Source organism: Muntiacus reevesi, chromosome 1 (assembly GCF_963930625.1).
Source record: "Muntiacus reevesi chromosome 1, mMunRee1.1, whole genome shotgun sequence".
NCBI lineage: Eukaryota > Metazoa > Chordata > Mammalia > Artiodactyla > Cervidae > Muntiacus > Muntiacus reevesi.
In genome coordinates this window covers 31,595,962-31,611,416 of record NC_089249.1, presented here as the reverse complement: position 1 = coordinate 31,611,416, position 15,455 = coordinate 31,595,962, and the positions used below count along the sequence as shown (strand labels likewise).

General features: G+C 35.6%; 1 protein-coding gene across 9 annotated transcripts in view; it reads right to left on the bottom strand.

Annotated features, from left to right (window-relative positions):
- The window catches only part of SOX5 (SRY-box transcription factor 5), a 1,093,182-nt gene that overhangs the window by 180,642 nt on the left and 897,085 nt on the right, over positions 1-15,455 (bottom strand). The gene's annotated exons all lie outside the window — the stretch shown is intronic.

Genomic DNA, 15,455 nt, shown 5'->3' with positions numbered 1-15,455 from the left:
AATTCTTTCTGAATTGCTGCTTTGTGTGTTGTGCAATTTTTAATCTGAGTATATGTTTCTTTAGTTTGAACTAAATTAGATTTTAGAGATATCTCCTCCAATAATTGTTTTTTGTTTGACTGTTAGATTTTCAAGGGCATAGCTGAACAAGGCCCTGTGGTAGAGTTTATTTTTAAAATAGCTGATGCCCTATTTTACAGGATTCCTTCAGGATAATTTTACTTCTCATACCACTGATACCGGGATTGGCCACCAGACTTGCTCTGGCCTATACAACACTAGGGGCTTCCCATGTGGTGCTAGTGGATGGGAAATACATGTAACTCTATGGCTGATTCATATCAATGTATGACAAAACCCACTGAAATGTTGTGAAGTAATTAGCCTCCAAATAATAAAAATAAGTAAATAAATTAAAAAAGAACAAAAGAAAGAAACTGCCTGCCAGTGCAGGGGACGTAAAAGACATGGGTTCAATCTCTGGGTTGGGACAATCTCTTGGAGGAGGGCATGGTAACCCACTCTAGTATTTTTGCCTGGAGAATCCCATGGACAGAGGAACCTGGCAGGCTATGGCCTGTAAAGTCACAAAGAGTCAGACCCAACTGAAGTGACTTAGGACACACACACATACAAGATGGGTGCAACTCAGCAAAACTTTAAGAGCGCTTGCATTTTACTGCTTTAACCTTTCCTCTCTGTTACTAGACTATCATTGTTCCAAACCAGAGATGCTCCTTATGTCTTGACGCTGGATTGAAGGGAACATGGAGCAAAGCCGAGGCTGACACGCAATGGACAGAATCATGAGTGACAATTCTATCTCTATAGTTTCATGCCTCTTTTTTTTTTTTTGGTTATGATAGTGAAAAGTTCACCTAAGTTTTATGAGGGAGTCACATGTTAAGTTGCACCACCTCACGGGTGATCCAAAGCTTACTTTCTGATCCTAATGTTGGTGTTGGTATCTGGTTCCAGAGGAAGCCCAGTTGTTGTGACAGTTTTTGAGACAAGTCTCCTATGTTCTGAAGTCACCATAAATATTTTTTTCTTATATCAATTTCCCGAGATTTTTCCTGTACTTCCTCTAAGTACAGAGATACATTAAAAAAGTATTTTTACCCAGAAATTGGTTCTTTTACCTTTGAGCACTTGTTTCTTCAAAGAGCTACAGATAAAAGTCCCACAATTTGGGGTGAGTAGGTGGAGGGGAGCCACAGTTGAGCATATTCTCCTGGTCATAAAGGATTTAAAAACACTCTTGCTTTTGGTAGTGGTAACTGTAATTTTAAATGTCAAAACATGGAAGAGAGGGTAAAAAACATTTTGCTCTTTTCTAAAGTAGAGAATGGGTTAATGATAAACATGTAAAGAAGAATCAAGATGACAAAAAATAAAATATGTCAAGCTAATAAAAAAGCATGAAACTAAATTACCTAGAAGATAGCCCAAACGAGGCCTTCCCGAGTCACCTATAGCTACTTATGTATCATTAAATGTTTTTATTAGTTGATAGCTAATAAAAATTTCAAAACCTGAAAACCCTCAGGTAGAAACACAACATATATCCCAGTCTTAAAATTTATGAAGAATTTAATTGTTTAAAAATTCATTGTAAAAAAATGTTTAAAAATTAAAAATTAATTTAATTGTTTAAAAATTGTTTTAAAATGTTTAAAGATTTACGGAGAATTTAATTGTTTAAAAATTAAAATAAATTTAAAAATTGTTAAAAATTTTAGATCTTTCAGTTAAAGTTCTAAACCCTGCAAGTATATTTTTATTCATTTTGATCAAATTTTCCAATCACTCTGAAAAGAAACTGTAGTAATTCTCAGTGTATACCCATATACAAATTATAGCAACCACAGGCTTTCTATCTCACAGACCTAGTAAAATTTTTAAAATCACAGAAAATTGCCTTTTAGCTATGACCAAAACAAATTGGAATTTTAGAGTCTCTTGAAAACTTCTTTTTTTTTTTTTTAAATAAAAAGCATCCTTCTCCGAAGTTGCAGCTAAATGTGTTATTTTTATTAACATTATTTACACCCTCTCCAAAGTCTTTCTCTCTCTCCAAATGAACATAGGATTGTATAACTCACATATTAAACAAGTGATGACACGTGAGTTTTCAGTCTTTATAAACATAATAGTAAATTTAAAAAGTCTTTATTTCCCAACTTGGTTGAGTATTTAGAACTAGCAGTTGTTGGTTACTTCAACCATGACTACTTGATTTTCTCATCAGCCAACCATATTATCACATCATTATTTAAAATGTAAGCAAAACATTTAATAGATGTTCTACTCCAGTGAAAACATTTTCAGGTCTCTAGCAAGGGTGGTTGTGTATGGACAAGCCACCCCTTTCCTAACATCCTAGTAACTGATACTAACTCTCTCCAGTCATTACTACAGTTCATGTGGAGCTCCTGGTAGGAAGAAAAACAATTTTTACATTCTTTTCTCTCTCTCTTCTAACTCTATGTGCTGTCTAATATCCTCTCCCTATCCTCAACACACATTAAATTACACCAGTCCTTAAAAATTCTGGAACTTAGTAGTTGGCATTTCATAGACCAAATGAACACTATCCATGGGTATCCTAGTAGTAAATCACTGAGAAACAATTTAAAAAAAAAATTAAGGAGAAAAAAGAAAAAAAAAAGAAGAAAGATTTGCTTTGTGAAATACAAAGCTGAAACCATAACCTAAGCCTCTTGCCTTTGCCTAATAGACTTGTATCATTTAATTTTCTCTTTTACAAGGTACTAAATAAAATCTGAAGCAGATTTTATTAAGCACCTGTATGTTCAAGACTCCTATGTGTGGTGCCTATCTTATAATATAAAAGATTAAGGAGACTCACTGTAGCTAAGGTGAAGATCAGAAGGTTGAATATTTTAAAAGTTATCTGTTTAAAATAAAACTTAAGTTCAATGAAAGTTTATGCCTGAGCATATATTCATTTCTAGGTCTCAAAAGATTCCTCCCCAAATTTACCACCTAAAAAGGTCAAATCCACTTCAATTCATACACATCAAAGTTAGGTTATTTAATTGAGTGGTACTAGTTACTAATTATATTTGGATCTGAACCAAATGAAGCTATTTGTTCATTAAAACTAGAAGACCATATTTTACTTTGACTGAAACAACACTTAAATATTAACTCCTGCTGATATCAATGGGAATCCTGAATAGAGTTCAAGGACAGTCTTTGGCCCTGGCAGTAGTCCTAAGTCTCTTGAAATGATAAGAAAAAAACGTGAGAAAGGATGTTACACAAGCAGGAGAATTCCAGATTCTATCATTTAGACATGCATAAATTAATAGCACCAGTAAAGTAAACTTATTCTGATGGAAAATGAACCAGAAAGAGGGTGAGTATGTGTTTGAGTACCTGTGAATGTATATCCATGTATGTATGCTTGTGTATAACCAAACTGATCAAGTGACCATATAGTTTAAATGTAAAATAATTTGCTCATCTTTTCTAATCTAACAGGAAAGGCCACAGTGAGTGCAAGCTTTGAGAATTTCTCACAGAACCAAAGTCCTTCTTATTATAATTTGTAATTGTCCATGGGTAACTGCACATTCATTTGAATTCCTGAAAGACTGAATCTTGTAAAGAGAACAAGATGGGCCCATATTAAAACTTTTAATGACTTTAGTAAAAAAAGGTGGAACTTTGCAGCCAGCTGGCTCCATACCGAAAGCCAGGCTGCACAGCTTGAACTTAAAGCTATCTTAACATAATGAATAAGTGCCAATAATTAGCATATGTAGTGTGAACAGGTTTGCTGGCACAAGCAAGTGAAAAACTCCAAGGTAAAGTTATTATTAGGGAGTAATTAGCTCTGTGAAGTAAATGAGTGAAACAATAGCTGCCAGCACTGACAATATGGCTAACATCTGACTATGTGGAAGATAACACTGTAAAGTATTGCTCCCTGAGCTAGAATCTGTTAATAACCATATGTTAGTGTAATTAATGCAGAGTCTTTCTGACCTGTTGTCACATAAGAACAATACTTTCTTGGAAACATTCAAACAGGCAGTCCCACACTCTGGGTAAGGAATAATTGTGAAAGTTGCTTACAAACAACTCTTACATCTTTATTTTTTTTTAAGAAAAGAAATAAGCAGTGAGTTGAAAACGCTGAAGAACAGGATGAGCCGAGGTAAAACTGTTTCCTGTCTGACATCCCAGACACTAAGAATTCAACTACAACAGAACTGGATCCTTCAAGGTGACTGAAATTCAGGATAGATTTAGACATATTAAATTAGGGGATAGGCAAAGTTGTTTTTCGTATGAAATTTTTGAGCTATATACCAAACACTTCCCTTTAATCTTCACAGGAAACACACACATACACCATGGTATCATTTGAGAAGTATTTCAAAAGAATTTTAAGTTTCAATACTATTAAAAATATTTTGTCTCTAAATCTAAGCTCCTCAGGAATAGAGGACTGCATCATATTCATCTTTTTATTACCTCTGAGTGTTAACATACTATCTTCAGTAAATACTGATTAGACGTAGAAGATACTTTTGGATTCTCATTGATTCTGGCAACACAACTAAAAATAGACTGGGGAAATTGGAGAAGAAAGTTCATACAGTGTGATTTCTAAGAGACAGTCTTAGATCGTCCTGTAATAGATAGTAATAGATATAGTAGACAAAACTACTGGTTCTTTCCATTAAATAATTATGACCTATCCATCCTTCTCCACTTAGTATTTTCCTCTTCTACTTCCTTCACCACGCATCTTCTCCTTTTTAATATTTTGTATCTATATAAAGTTTTATTATTTTTAACATTATTTCATATTATTTCATAATATATTTCACAAGAATTTTCTACACCGGCAAGTTCATTAATCTTTCTTTCAGTTTCCTAATCTATCAGTGATGATAAGGTTGAGAGCCATATTTTAACTTGAATTTAATACTGAACGAGTTGAAAAATTGTCATCTTCCAATGACAACTGCAATTTTTAGTGCTAAATACACAGAATCAATTGTTCTCCCTTATTTTTGTTAATCATATATCAGTGTTTTCCTAAGAATTTATAAGGCTATTCTCATCAAGTCATGGCCTTGAGGTATTAAAAGTACTAAGATCAGTTGAAGATTATTTTCTACTAGTTTGTATTATTCTACAATAACAATGTGAGGGAAATTTGTAATGCCACCCAGCAAACTTGTTACTACCAGCAAGACATATACTGCAGCTTATAGAAAGCTCAGGTGCACATTGCCTGTGATCATAATGAAATAAAATAATTGATGCTACTATTACTTATCTCCAGGGTACACATATACATGTGTGTGTGTATATATATATATACACACACATAAAACTTAACATACACACACATAGAACTTCCTGTCAAGGAAGGAATATGAAACCTTTCATAGCGTCTCCTAGTTATACATAGTTGGAAAGTATTATTAATGATTACTAACGATATACAACTCACTATGGAAATTCAGTTAAGCATATATATGACTGGTAAATTTTCATTATGAATTTTTTCATCCAATATCATCTCAAAATTAAATATGTATTAAGAGCACAAAAGTCATTCTACTTACTTCTGATTTTTGGCCAAATATAATTTACTTTGAGTATCCTATTTCAACTAACCTACTCTAGCTGAACTTCTCAAATACAGCTTATGAGGTGGAACACTCATAAACTAATCAACAAGCATTTCATAAACTATAAGATAAGGTGAAGTAGTATTCATCAGTTCCTGCAGGAAGTTTGATAACTTTCAAATCTAAGCTGTACCCTATCTTGAGAAGAGAAAGGCTGAGATTTAATGAAAGCTTGTTACTAACTTTTGCACCCTTTTTAAAGGAGTACGTTTCTTTAGCAATGTCTAATACTTCACAGACTAAAATGGCCAAGTAAAAGAGCGCTGCACGTTTGAGATCTCACACATTCATCTTCTCACTAAACATCTGTTTAAGGCCTGTGTGATCTACCTGTCAGCACCAGTGATCCATAAAGTGTTTGAACTGCCTGTCACAAACCTCTGAGCTGGTTTGATCAGAGGCTTTGTGCACACTAATCACACCCTTTATCTTTCTAATGTTAGAGGGGAAAACACACACACACACACACACACACACACACACACACAGAGCAAGGCTGTCTTCTCAACCTGACTGTAATTAATCTTTGTAAGGGGGAACCTGCCTGGCTTGAAAAGCAAAGATCTGATGGGCTGCTGCTCTTTTTGGATAAAGGCCTTATTTTCCTACCAGGCATCTTTATACTTGGGTGGTACCCTTTACAAACCACCTTAACTGTGGCTCAGTGACAGCGAAACAACCTTCAAGATCACCTTATGAATGAACCTGTTGGTAACTTTACGTAAGAAAAGAAACCAATAAAAGGGAGTTCTACAGGAGCTCGTTTAAATGATTCTTTCTTTTTAACTGGATGCAGGAAGAAAGGAGCCCGAATGTGAAGCGGTCCCCTTTTCATGTTCCTTGTAAGCTTCTCTCTCCACTAATAATCCCACTGCTACTTTCCTCCTGCTCAGTTGCACACAAATGTATCAAGAGCTGCAGGAGCTCCCAGAGAGGGAACATTTAACATCTTTTTTTAACTGTTTAAAGTAATGCTTTATGCATCTTGCCTCTTACCACTATTTGCTTTTTATTGCTTTAAGTGAGATTAATGCCATGGTTGAAATAACTTGGAATGGCACTGATATTCAAAACGTAATGGACCATTCCCAAGGGACATAATCCCTGTGTAACAGTTTAAAAACAATTTGGAATATAGTAAACAAAAGGCAGAGAGGGAAAAAAGAACTATACGAGTCAGCCATAATAGTAGATAAAAGAGAATAAATTAGGATCACGTGATGATCTTTCCCAATTACTGTCTCTGGTATGAAATGTTAAGTTCAGCATTTATAGACACAATTCAAACTAAAGACCACATGTTATCAGGATGCACGTAAATTCCACAAAGAAGATATTTAGTCAATTGCTGGATAAGTTACACCCAGTTACACAAATTCTTACAGGAGGATTGGGCAGCAAGGACTAAAAATGAAAGCATGTCTAACACCTGGCCCAAGTAGGTTTACAACATAACTCCTATTACTAATAAAAAAATCACAAAGTCTACTACAGAGGAATGAAGTATATTGTAATTTATGACAAGTAAAGAAAATTAAACTGTATAGTGACAAATTATTTTGAATGTTTTTAGCATTAAAGAAAAATATGTTTATTCAAAATAGGGCTAAACTTTTAAGTTAAGTCACATGAGGTCAGTATACAAAAGTTCAGATAAATAGTATTTTAAAATCTCTTGTTGAATATTATATTGAAAAAATTTCTTGTTGAAAATTCTATAATAAAAATATTAAAACTGGGGTTTTTTGTATTTAATAAAGTATTATACTAGCATTTTTATGCCAATGTAAACTCTTTACTTATGTGGGTGTTATGATAGTTTAGCCCTAATCAATGTGATTACTAATATATTTGAAATCGTTGCAGAATGGGATAGAGGATATACCTATGGCTATATCTACATAATCCACAAATGACATGGTTGTATATCACACTTCACACTATATATTTATGCTTCAAGATCATCTTTTTTAAGACATTTTAACTTAGCTCATGGATTCAAAAAATTCCCTATGCTGTCCAGGTGGTCAGCAATAGAAATTAGATTTCCTATATGTGCTATTATAAAATAAAGAATTAAGTATTAACCTGTGTAGGGTTATAGGACCAACCAGCTTTAAATCTTCTTCTATTGAACTATTCCCTTTGCCACCAATTGTCTTTAGTCCTAATAAAAAAAGTCTATTCACTCTCTTAGCATCCACAGCTCATCAATACTTTTATTTTACTTCTATGCTCAAGTACCAAAAAATTGATGCTTTTGAACTGTGGTGTTGGAGAAGACTCTTTAGAGTCCCTTGGACTGCAAGGAAATCCAACCAGTCCATCATAAAGTCAATCAGTCCTGAATTTTCATTGGAAGGACTGATGCAGAAGCTGAAAGTCCAATACTCTGGCCACCTGAGGCAAAGAACTGACTCATCTGAAAAGACCCTGATGCTGGGAAAGACTGAAGGCGGGAGGAGAAGGGGACGACAGAGGATGAGATGGTTGGATGGCATCGCTGACTCAATGGACATGAGTTTGAGTAAACTGCGGGAGTTGGTGATGGACAGGGAGGCCTGGCGTGCTGCAGCTCATGGGGTTGCAGAGTCGGACACAACTGAGCGACTGAACTGAACTGAACTTATGCTCATGCTTTAGGTCACTCAAACTTTAGTGAGCACTAGATATCAAGAGTGGCTGAGGACTTCCCTGGTGGTGCAGAGCATTAGACTCTGCCAGCCAATGCAGGGCACATGGGTTGGATCCCTGGTCTGGGAAGATTCCACATGCAACCAAGCGACTAAGCTCATGCACCAGAACTACTGAGCCTGTGCCCAGGAATTCCAACTACTGAGCTGGCATGCTGCAGCCACTAAACCCTGCACAACGAGAGCCTATGGCCTGAAACAAGAGAAGCCACTGCAATGGGAAGACGACGCACTGCAACTAGAGAGTAACCCCCACTTGACACAACCAGAGAAAGACCACACACAGCAATCAAGACCAAGTGCAACCCAAAATAAAAGTGAGTTAATTAATTAAAAGAAAAGTGGGGCCATGCATAGGACTAAACTTCTAATGACTTCTAAATACCGAAGCAAACTGCAGAATTATTGTCTGTTCATCTCCTAGTTCTGGCCACCCTGAATAAACTGGTTTATGTTTCAGCAGCGTGAGTCAGAGTAAATGTGCAAGGCTTTAGATTGACTTCAAGGAGAACTCAGTGTCATGAAACTCTGTACCCTGAGGAGGTTAGGGCCTTTTGCACGACAGGTAAGTGAAGAATATCCTGAGAGCAGTGGTATGAGCAAATATTTTAACTTTTTAAGTGTCACAATCTGTACAATTATGTAATTTTTTTAGTCTGAATTTTAACTTTGGACTTTTTATAAGCCTAAATATAAAATAAATTAACATTTATTTATTCATTTTTAGGTTACATTTTTCTTTTAGGGACTTTTGAAAAACATAATTATGCTAATATTTAACAATAGGCACCTACTTGATTGTTCCTAAGCACCTACTTCATTGTTCCTAAGAAATTTACTAAAAATTAATTTGCACATATACAGATTTAAAAACCAATTTGAGAATGTTGCTGATTGTAAAGACTCAACTTGATTACAGCACCACTGAGTTTTAGAGGTAGATTTTTTATAATCTATACCAGATTTTTATAGATGGGGAAGTTGAGGACTTTTAACTCTTTTTAATTGATGTCTTTGTCAAGCAATTAATATTCTCATAAGAGAATCAAATATATGTTGTAAAAGTACAAGGAAAAATGCTATTGAGATTTTTTTTTCAAAGAGAGAAAATTAAAAATCACTCAAATAAATGCAACAAGGTACAAAGGAATAAGACAACAAAAGAATAGAATGGTAAATGACACAAGAGTTCAGGAGACTTTTTTTCTAGGGAGTCTGGGGAACTCTTTATGGATAAGATGATGTATGACTTTGGACTTGGTGTTTATGATTGTTCTTGACATGGAGAGAAGGAATAGAGAATGCTATTCCAGGAAAATGAATTCACATGAATAAAAACATAGAAGCCAGAGAGTTTGAAAGAAGAGGTAACTTAGCTGGATCATCAAGCTCATAAAAGGAAATATGTGAAAATAAACTAGCCAAGTAACCTAGTGCCGTATAGTAGAGGGTCCTGAACGACAGGCTAAAAGCAAACCATTTAATCTCATAGACAGCTGGGAGCCGTCAAAGGCTTTTGAGCAAGGGATGGGAGTGAGGAGAGTTTTTCTTCAATGAGACTGACCTAACAGTAGTGCAGAAAGACAACTGAAGGGTAAAGCTACTAGAGTCAAACAGGACAGGTAGGTAGTTATTGCAGAGACGAGAGAACTTGAATTTGAGGCAGAAAAGCACCAACAAGAAAAGATGTAAGGAGTATCATGAAGACAAATCAATTTACTCATAATCCTATACAAAGCAGAGTGAGAAGAGGAAAATATCAACAATAAATTTGAAGTTTTGACATTAAGTGATTAGAAGACTAGAATTCTTATAATTAGCTGCTTGTACTGGACATGGAATAACAGACTGGTTCCAAATCGGGAAAGGAGTACATCAAGGCTGTATATGTCACCCTGCTTATTTAACTTATATGCAGAGTACATCATGAGAAACGTTGGGATGGAAGAAGCACAAGCTGGAATCAACATTGTCGGGAGAAATATCAATAACCTCAGATATGCAGATGACACCACCTTTATGGCAGAAAGTGAAAAAGAACTAAAGAGCCTCTTGATGAAAGCAAAAGAGGAGAGTGAAAAAGTTGGTTTAAAGCTCAACATTCAGAAAACTAAGATCATGGCATCCGGTCCCATCACTTCATGGCAAATAGATGGGGAAACAATGGAAACAATGGCTGACTTTATTTTTGGGGGGGTTCCAAAATCACTGCACATGGTGACTGTAGCCATGAAATTAAAAGACACTTACTCCTTGGAAGGAAAGTTATGGCCAACCTAGACAGCATATTAGAAAGCAGAGATATTACTTTGTCAACAAAGGTCCATTTAATCAAGGCTATGGTTTTTCCAGTGGTCATGTATGGATGTGAGAGTTGGACTATAAAGAAAGCTGAGCACAGAAGAATTGATGCTTTTGAACTGCGTTGTTGGAGAATACTCTTGAGAGTCCCTTGGACTGAAAGGAGACCCAACCAGCCCATCATAAAGGAGGTCAGTTCTGGGTGTTCACTGGAAGGACTGATGTTGAAGCTGAAACTCCAATACTTTGGCCACCTGATGCAAAGAGCTGACTTATTGGAAAAGACCCTGATGCTGGGAAAGATTGAGGGCAGGAGGAGAAGGGGACGACAGAGGATGAGATGGTTGGATGGCATCACACACTCAATGGAAATGAGTTTGGGTAAACTCCGGGAGTTGGTGATGGACAGGGAAGCCTGGTGTGCTGTGGTTCAAGGGGTCACACAGAGTCAGACACGACTGAGTGACTAAACTGAACTGAAACCATAGATTTATAGGACTAGAACTTCATATAACACAAGACTGATGCTTCAGTGACAGAATGTTAATACATGGCTTGTTTATCATATACATCACCATCCATTTCAATATATATCATCATCATAGAAATCATTTCATAGGAGTGGAAGCCTGTTTGCATTAACTAAGATTTATTTCCTTGTCCAGAACTATTTCCTACAGAGTATGAGGTTAAGAATTTGAAAAAAAAAAAAAAATGAGTTCAGAACTCCTATTGGAAGCCTGGACTTCCCTGGTAGCTGAGCTGGTAAAAAATCCATCCACCTGCAATGCTGGAGACCCTCATTCCATTCCTGGGTCAGGAAGACCCCCTGGAGAAGGTATAAGCCACCCACTCCAGTATTCTTGGGTTTCCCTGGTGGTTCAGTCAGTAAAGGATCTGCCTGCAACGTGGGAGACCTGGGCTCGATCCCCGGGTTTGGAAGATCCCCTGGAGGAGGGCATAGCAACCCACCCCAGTATTCCTGGCTGAAGAATCTCCAAGGACAGAGAAGCCTGGTGGGCTACAGTCCACGGGGTCACAAAGCGTTGGACAGGACTGAATGAGTAAGAACAAGCACAAGCACATTGGAAGCTCAGTTACAGAAGAATCTTCTAGTGCATCCAAACTCAAGGCTTTACAGAAAAGAAAATGAGAAATATATTCAAACAGCAGCATTCTTATACTTCAGATGTACTAATAAGTACCCTACGAAAGACCAAAATCTTAAGAAAGCAACTTTAATTCTACTCCAGTGAAAGTAAATAGGAGTTACAGTATAGGAGTTAGGGAATAAGGACATCATTCCTACATCTCTAATTTAAACAAGATTCCTAATATAATGATACTGGTTTAGAAGTTGTAAAATTGGATAAATAAGAAGTGGTACACACATGTAATGGAATGCTACCCAGCTATCAAAAAGAATGAAATAATGCCATTTGCAGCAACAAGGATAAACCTAGGAGAAGGAAATGGCAACTCATTCCATTATTCTTGCCTGGAGAATCCCATGGATAGAGGAGCCTGGTGGGCTGCAGTCCACGGGGTTACAAAGAGTTGGACATAACTAAAGTAACTTAGTGCACTCACATGCGCACAGATAAACCTAGAGCTTGTTATACGGAGTGAAATAAGTCAGACAGAGAAGGATGGCATTATTGTATGACACTCCTTATATGTGGAACGTTAAAAGAAATGATACAAATGAACTTACTTACAAAACAGAAAGAAGACTCACAGACTTAGACAATAGACTTGTGGTTGCTGGGAGGAGGCTCAGGGGTAGGGATAGCTGGGGAGTTTGGGATAGACATGTACACAGATGGATAGCTGACAAGGACTACTGTATAGCCCATGATATTTTCTTCAATGCTCTGTGGTGGCCTGGATGGGAAGGGCATTTCGGAGAGACACATGGATACATGTCTATGTATGGCTGAGTCCCTTCACTGCTCGCCTGAAATTAAAACAGCACTGTTAATCAGCTATAGCGCAATACAAAATAAAAAGCTAGAAAAAAGAAGTTGTGGATAACAAGTATGTTTTTGCACATGTTTGTGACCTATATAAAGGAAATAACTAAATCAGTATGGACAGTAATAAATGTATATAGTATTAATATAATCACAATAATATTTTAGATGTAACATTAATATGGGAAATTACATGAGTTTTGGAAATTTTATTATAGCAAAATGCTATTTTGTTATTAGTATAGTATTAATGAATTTTAAATTATACTTTGGAGAATACTTTTTTATTGGAGAATACTTTCCAATATTTCAACAGTTTGAACCTAAAAAAGAATGGAATGTTTTAGCTCTTTTTTTGGAAATTTTGACAGAAAGACCTACTTTTCTGAAAAGTATTAATTTCTATGGTATTTTGAAGGACAAAGTCTCTTAGTCAAAAAAATACGGTTACTCTTACTCAAAAAAATGGTTTTATTAGAGAATAAGAAGTTAAACATACCCCCCCCCCCACACACACACGGATACATGGAGAAAAAAAAGAGTTGTTATTGGATTAGACAAACTATTTCTTATATGTGGTAAAAAAAAAAATGTTACCTAAAATATTTTCAGAGCATCATGATATTAAAAACATTATTTTCAATACAGATTTCATCAGTTCAGGGGATCCTTGAAATTAGATATGTACGAAGTGTGTAGCTTTATCATCTCTTAATTATAAATGTACTATTCTCAAAACAAAAACAAAAGAAGCACTTTAAATTCAAAGAAAGTCTATTTCTATTTTGTTATGTTTACTTTAAAATTATGACATATCATCAAGTGTCACTTAAAAAAATTCTGTTACTTGATAAAGACTTACACCTGACAAATAAAAAATAAACTAATAAGATAATGCACATCACACAATACAGGTAGAGGGTCTTCATAAAACTGCAAACTGAGCACCATCAATTAACATTTAAGCAGCACTTCTGTGTCTTGTTTTGGGTATTGTATTTGTCAAACTTTAAAACACAGGCGACAAAGTGTGTGTGTGTGACTATACAAAGAAAACAATTATGCATTTGAATATGTATTTATAACAAATCAATAATATCGGCACACTTCTGCTGTAGATCTTTGAAGCAAACATGTATTCTGTTACTAATAAATTTGAAATTAAAAGCATATATCTGTGTCTTCTGATGTTATATATATTTCAAAATACACACATTCATTTTATGAAAATATATGCTGATCAATTTGATACAGCCTATAAAATTATAAAAAATATAAGATGTAATATTAGCTATGAAGAAAGTGGAAGTAAAAATCACTCAGTCGTGTCTGACTCTTTGTGACCCCATGGACTATACAGTTCATGGAATTCTTGAGGCCAGAATACTGGAGTGGGTAGCTGCTCCCTTCTTCAGGGATCTTCCCAACCCAGGGTTAGAACCCAGGTCTCCTGCATTACAGGCCGAGTCTTTACGAGCTCAGCCACCAGGGCAGCCCAATATTAGTTATAAGTCAATAGAATGAAAGAGAAAAATATTAATAGGAAACCAAAGTAACTCCAATCAGAAGGCACAACAGGAAGGCTTTAAAACACTATATTGATAAGTAATTATCCTAACACATTAAGGCACACCCTGGCTCTTACTTCAGGATGAAATAAAACAAATCACTTCACTGGAAATTCCATGTCTTAGCATCATCATCATCATCATCATCATCATCATCATCATCTTCACCACACAGATCATCTCATTTTCTTTTTAACTACCATTATTTTCTTTTAACTACCATTGCTGATAATATTTTTTTTACCTACCATTTATCAAGCACCTTCTGTTAGCTGGGCATTAACTAAATTGGTATTTAATTTATTTATAATAATTATAACAAAATACTAGTGCTATATCACATGTATTTCAGACATGAGGAGAGGGAGTGAATAGCTCCAATCACACTACTAGTGACAAGCAGCCACTTAAACTCTGTTCTATCTGACTGATGGGTCCTTGCAATTCTCCCCACGCCACTCCTATGATATAACAATGTGAGAACAATGCCAATACCCCAGGCACCACTGTTAACTCAATAAAAACTTAGTCAATCCTAATCTTTTGTTTAAAAATCTGACTGATTTTATCAAGTATGTTGGCATCATATGAGTCACAGCCGAAACGTAATACATAATTCTCTTTCCAGATGGTCAGGAGTCTAGCCTATGATGATTTGAATACAGAAAAATATGTAGAACTGGTATTTTAAAATTTTTTAATGATGAAGGCAATTTGTACAGATTTCATCGGCTGAACAAATATGGATTAGGTACAAATGACCCTTAGGCTATGTCCACATGCTCAGCAATTGAGCTATAAGACATGTCTATTGGTTGTAACCTCAGGACAAAGCAGGCAGCCAGAGCCCACCTGGAGGAAACATATGATTACAATAACCATCATTAGTTATGAACTTCCTCACATGTTACTATTACCCAGAATTTACAAATGAATAAATTGGAACTTAAAAAAGATTAAACAGCTTTCTAAGTTTATGCAATCACTAAATGACAGAGCCAAGATTTAAACAAAGTCCACTGAAGCTAACTTCAGAGTGCTATCAATTATATCACTCATAATAATACTGTCTTTATGAATTACAGCCACTTAAAAAAAAACTATCCAGTGTGATTAAAAGATAAAATGCAAAGATAACTGGAATGATAAAGCAGTTTTATGTATTAACTGTGCTCTTGGCAGTCATGTACTCATTCTTCTTAATACTCAACACTTTATCAAAGAAATAAGATGTCTAAT